Consider the following 6,148-nt stretch of genomic DNA (forward strand, 5'->3'; position numbering starts at 1 on the left):
CTCCTGGTTCAAGTAACAGATTTCAGCCTTTTCCTTAAGTAGGTTATGGTCAGGGATGGCTCCAGCTGCTGCCACCTGCACACCCAGCATGTCCACCCCTTTCCTGGCTCAATATATATTACTTCCCTTCTGCAGACAGGATCTTTTTGAAGAGAACAATAGGCTGATGGAGGTGCTTCTCCCAGCCATCTTACAAAGTGGGACTGGGCAAGAGGTCTGAAGAGAATCGACATCCATCACCATTAATCCTAATGCTGCTCTTCCTCCCTCGTCTCTCTGACAATCCAGTACATCAAATACCCAAGTGAAGGGAGGAAGGGGAAATGGGGAGAGCCCTTAAAAACAGAATGCTTAGTTAAGCACATGGGGATGCCTGGTTTCCTATGGGAAGAAGGTTTACATGAGCACAGCAAGTATTTGTGCGTGCACATACACATCTGATAGATCCTGCTGACATTTGCTGAACCTATTGATCACATTTGGACAAAGAAGTGGCTTTTTCAAAGGCAAAATATTATATTCCCAAATGTTTTGCAATAATAAGAGCCAGACAGAGAGACCCTATTATCCCCAACCCCTCTGTGGCTCTCAGGGACATAAGGCCATACTTTCCCAAGCCAAACCCTACAGGCCACATTCCCTTTTTTGCCGAGGGAAGCAGATTGCTCCAGGACCATCACTCTTCCAGGATTTTGGCATCAATTTGCTTAGCTCTTCCTCTATAATCTGACTACTTGTTTTTAATTTCAACTGGGTGAAAGCATTTCTGCTGCTCTCCTCTTCAAAAGGTACATCCTTGGATGGAGGCTGCATTTGCTACCAAAACATCTGTACTGTGTGGCAGCAATACAGCGAAACTTGTTGAGATGCTGCATTGATGTTTTTATTCTGCTCAGCCACTGGGAGCTGAGGGGAGCTGAGCTGAATGCTTTGGATCTGTGTCAGCAATTGTGAACAGGTTGGGAGAAAGCATGGGGGACTCCTGTAGCATCGTTTTCCTTTCAGACACTGGAAAATGCGATAGCTTGGAGGATTTTTATGGCTGCACATTTTGTGTCTCTCTGAACAAGCCAACTTCCACATTAGCTAGACGTGCTTTTTTAAGTGCTATAAAACATGCAGAGGCACTTGTAATGTATAGTGATTTCTGTAAGAAGGAGAAGTAAGCGCTGAAATGCTTCTCCATTTATCCTTTTCTTCTCCCAGGCTGTGCTGGGAGCAGGGATAGACGCAATACTCTGCTCCCTTTTAAGCTTCTCAGTCTCACAGCCCTCAGCGCTTTGCAGTCAGGTTCAGACCAGCTCCTCTGCAATGGAAAACAAGGATTTATGAACTTGGGGTTTTTATCACCATGCATGTTCAAACCCATCCCTGCCTGCAGAGCAACTGCAGCTCTCTGCTGCCAGTACGAACAGGTAAACCCACGCAGGCTCAGTCCTGCGCCCTTTGTACATATGTAAAACGTATTGTGCAATGGGTGGGAGGGTCATCAGACCTTTGTGAGAGCCCCAGACATCTCCATATGTAAAAGGAATAATCATCTCTAGAGCTGTTTATGTGATGCAGATATGGTGTGCTTTTTTGGTATAAATTAAATGTAATTGTTTAACAATTGTCAATGGCACTCTTTACAACCGGCAAAATAAACCATGGCATCCTGAAAGCTTTTTTGCACAATCAAGGTTTAAGTGAAGAAGGTTTTTAAGATATTCAGTGCCAAGGGCTCCTTTGCTCAGCATCCCCTACATCAGCTGCTCCTGCTGAGTGCTGCCTGCCTCATCCTGCCTCATCCTTGGGGCAGGGAGAAAGCAGATGAGAGCCATGGCTCTCCTGGTGAAGCCCTGGGACCTGAGCATCTGTCACTTGTTTTTGAGAAGGCTGGGATAACAAATTCTGTGTTTTCCAGCTACTGGCAGAATACCAAACAGTTAAGTCCTTACTTTATTATCACCCCTCTAGCAGCCACCAGGCACTGAAACAATGGTGAATGGAAACAGAGCTTGTTTGTGCTGCTAGTAAGTGAGGACAACGGCTTTGAAACCTGACTGGCACAACCGGGCTGATGCAGGGGCGGGGGCAGCTGGAGAGTAGCTCAGCTTTAGGCACTCCAGGAGCTCACATTTAATTAAAACAGGGAGGAATTTGTCTTGGCAAGTTGAGAGACATTTACTTCCAGCGTGACTAAGCCACCGTGTGTTATCTAACCTCTCCACGGGGACTTTGCTGCCAGCTAACCAGGTTCCTGCAGTCAAGGTGGGCTCATTGAATCTGGGTTGGTGCTCTGGGACAAGCCTGCTTGCCAGCCTTCCTGCACCTCCACAGCCCCAGTCAGCTTTGCTAGCAACAAGACAACCCAGGGGGTGTTTTAATTGCAAGGGGGTATTCAAAAATCCCGACAAAATCCAAGGGCTCAACCCGAATGCAACATGCACCTACCACTTGCAGGACCGGGGGGCTCCCCACAGCTGAGAGTTTTTCTTAACTATGGCAGGAAAGTCCTGGTGCTGGCTTTTCTTGCAGTAGTGATGCAAACATTGAGAAAAATGTCTCCATAAATAGCTCATTGCACACAATTCCTTTTTTGTTTCAGTTCCAGCTGAAGACAAGGAAGTCGTTCTGGCAGGAGCCGCACGTGTTACAGCAAAAAGATGCTGCTCAGAGGGTGTGACTGAGCTCCCCTCTGGCTTCTGAACTGCTCCCTGCAGCTCTCCCTGTCCCAGTGGAGGGCAGCTGAGCTCAGTGCTCCGGATTCCCATTTGTATTCCTGGGCTGAAAATTCTTTTTTTTTCTTTACTTTTCCAGCCCTGTATGACTCACAGGTTGGGCTCATACCGGCTGCCTGGCCCATTTCTGCATCTGTGTTGGGCTTGGGTCATTTGTGGAAGCATCGGTGTGGGATGAGGGGGTAAGAAAACAGCCAGATCCTGGTGGCACTTCTGGAGGCTGCTGCTCATTGACAGTCCCTGAGTACCCCAGGACACCCCCCAGCCCATTCTCCTGGTGCTGCTCCAGACACCTCCACGGGTGGTGTTCTTGCTCCTGTGTGCTTTCACATCAATTAAGTGATAGCCAGACAGACAGTGTTGCAGGCACACAGGTACCATCCCTGGAGCAGAGAGGCGCCTGGAGGATGGGCAGAAGCTTCTCATCTGGAGACAGAGTTAATTTGTAAAGGGAAATCCTGCACGCTTTTCCAAACAAGGGAGATGTCACCAAAATGCTTCTCCAGCCAAGAGAACCAAAAATACTGCTGAAAGAACAGCGTTCACCATGTCAAAATGAAGCTGTGGTTTACAAAGCTAATAGAGAGAAAGCACACTGTAAATATACGGAGGAAGCGCATGCATGGCTTATTAATAGGCACTTGCTGGGGACTGCAGGCTGCATGACAAGGCTCTCGCTGTGCTCCAGTGTCCTTGTGTGCCCCTGCTCCTGTGCTGAGCACCAGCCTCTGCCACCCCGCAGCTCACCCGTCAGACCTGGTTGCTTTCAGGTGGAAGCTGGCTCACAGAAAATGGTCTTTGTGTGGCTGATATTGGTGCCTCCACCACTGAGGCAGCCCACCGTCCTCAGCTGGTGGGAAAAGCAGCACACAGAAGGAGCTCCTGCCCCTTCTGCTGCTTTAGCACGGCCTGAGCTGTGAGCGGAGCAGGAGTCGATGCAGGCAGCTTTATGCCTCAGCTCAGCCATTCCTTGAATGACTGCACAGATTTCTCTCCTATGCTGCTGCTGCTGAAACAGCTCCGGAGTTTTCCTCCAAAAGCAGCTCCCAGTTATTTAAGGCTGTCATGATCTGGGCCGGGTCTGTGCATTCCTACACAGCAAAGCCTTGTCCAGCACGAGGTGTCTGTAGCCTCTGAGTTCTTCCACTGTGAAAGCTGTAACAGGAAAATTAACACCCTAGTTAAGGAACAGTTTCCAGTCACTGTTGTACCATAGGCTTCTAAGCACCTTCACACACTGAGATTTTTTTATTTGAGCCCATTGGGCTCCAGCTCAAAGCCTGAAGTACACAGGTGTACATGCATGGACACAGATGCCAGTGCTGTCAGCTAACTGATAGCTAACACATGCTTTTTCCAGGCCCCCAATTGTCCCAAGGCCCACCTGCGCCCCACAAGTCCCCCAGGGCTGCATGGGCTGCCTGTCACCTCAGTGCCAACCACCTGTGCCAGACAGGGTGCCAGTGCTGCAGCAAGGCCACAAGCATCCTCTTGTGCAATGTGTAGTGCCAGCAGTAACACGGAGCACTTGACCACAAAGCCCCAAGACATGCTTAATAGCGCTCTTGTGCTGTTTGCCCACTAATAACCTTAACTTCTTACTGCATTATGCTGGGGTTTAGGCAAAGCGGGGCTCCCAGCAGGACACTCTACAGACTTCCTTTCCCATGAAAAGAGACTTACATCTTTGCATTTGTTCCCTGGGACCAAATCCCATTCTTTCCAGGTAGAAGTAGAGAATTTGTTGGATTATAATTAAGGAGGTGTTGTTCTGATTAGGAGAGGGGCAGGAAGGTCAATGCAGGACATGACTGTGGTGCAGAAGGAAGAGGTGCTGTAGTGGGAAAAGCCTTGTGAAAGCAGCACATCAGGGCTCTCCTTCTTCCATCTCAGGCTCAATGTGGCTCTGGGCAACCTGCTCTAGTGGTTGGTGCCCCTGCCTGTGGCAGGAGGGTTGAAACTAGATGATTTTTGAAGTCATTTTCAACCCAGGACATTCTATGATTCCCTGCACATCACATGCCAGATGGGAGCTTATTTCATCTGGAGGCAGGCAGTGCAGCTGTGCAGGCCCCTCTCATACTATGCAGAGATGCCCAGAGAATGCGAGTGGCTACAGGGGAGGGGTATGTGCAGTACTTGTACTAGGATGCCCCATGTACCCAAGCATCAGGAAGGAGTTGTTGACAGGCCTCACAGCGCTCACATACAGAATGAAATATAAATATCTGCCAATACATAATAAAACTCTTCCCAGGGCTCCTGCACCATTCCCGTCAGAGCCCCAAAGAACTACACAAACTGTAATTAAAAATTCCCAGCCCCCAGCTTTGCCAGCGGTGCTGAATTCACTTTGCAGTGTGGAAAAATAAGCCTTGCTTGATTAACAGACAACAGAACTTCAGCAATGGGAGGGATTGGTGGTGAAATGTAGGCTGCAGTGTGAACCCTGGCCCCTCACTTCCAACAGAAGTCTCTTCAAGCCAAGAATGACCAGGCGGGCTCTTCCCCTTCATGCAGACCACCCCTCTCTCGCTGTACCCATGGGCAACATAAGACAAACATGCCCAGTTCATCTATTCAGTCCCAGCAGCTGCAATCCAACTTGTTGCACAGGAAAAGGGGCTGCAGGTAAGTGGGGAGCCCAGCATCAGAGCAGACTATCCAGGAATCCTTGGAGAAAAGCCATGCATGAATCAAGACTTCCGTCAAGACCTTGGCCCGTGCTGCAGCCAAGATTACATAGCCATTACTGGGAACAAATCACTTTTCTGTAAGGGGAATTTCGGTGTTGTAAAACCTTACACTGTCTCTCCGCAGAGCATGAATAACATTTTGAGAATATCAGAAAGCTACTTCCCTTCAAAGGTTGTCTAAAAAGGCAGTATTTAACCTAATGCACTCAGGTATGCACTCAGATCCTTTGCAGCTCTCTTTAGTCACAATGCTTCAACTGATGACCTGTGTTTCATCCCAGGATGAAATGTGCTCTAAAAGAAAAAGGTCCATGCACTTGTCTTTTTACCCTGCTTGCTGGGAGGATTACAATGGCACCTCAAATTAGGGTCAGCACACAAGAGTTTAGCACACATCAGCTTTAAGCATCTGCACAGGGCTGAGCTCAGGCTGATGCAAAAGCTACAGGCAAAGCTCACATAAAATGTCAGCGAGGTCTGCTTTCAAATAGATTGAGGCAGCTTTACAAATGATCAGCACTTCACTGATGTGACCCACTGCTTCCCTGCACACCCTGAAGTCACACTGTGGAATTACTGGAGCCCGTGCCTTGGTGGAGTCGCACCCACTGTGGTGTTCTGCTGTGCTCAGCCTGCATGGGGATGCTGAGTTCAGGAGGTCACATCGGCCATGCTGAGCCCTGACAGCTCTTACCTGGTGTCACCTGGCAGAATAGTGGCAAACTTTGG

General features: G+C 48.9%; 1 long non-coding RNA gene across 1 annotated transcript; it reads right to left on the reverse strand.

The window, feature by feature from the left end:
- Positions 1-861: 861 nt before the first annotated feature.
- Positions 862-3,878, reverse strand: LOC146758413 (uncharacterized). Its single transcript, XR_014934685.1, has 2 exons — positions 2,437-3,878; positions 862-1,306 (listed from the first exon to the last, which is right to left on the reverse strand). It is a non-coding gene; the product is annotated as an uncharacterized LOC146758413 (long non-coding RNA).
- Between the last annotated feature and the right edge of the window lie 2,270 nt (positions 3,879-6,148).

This window comes from Coturnix japonica, chromosome 15 (assembly GCF_054131305.1).
Source record: "Coturnix japonica strain WE chromosome 15, WE-NBRP24, whole genome shotgun sequence".
Lineage (NCBI taxonomy): Eukaryota > Metazoa > Chordata > Aves > Galliformes > Phasianidae > Coturnix > Coturnix japonica.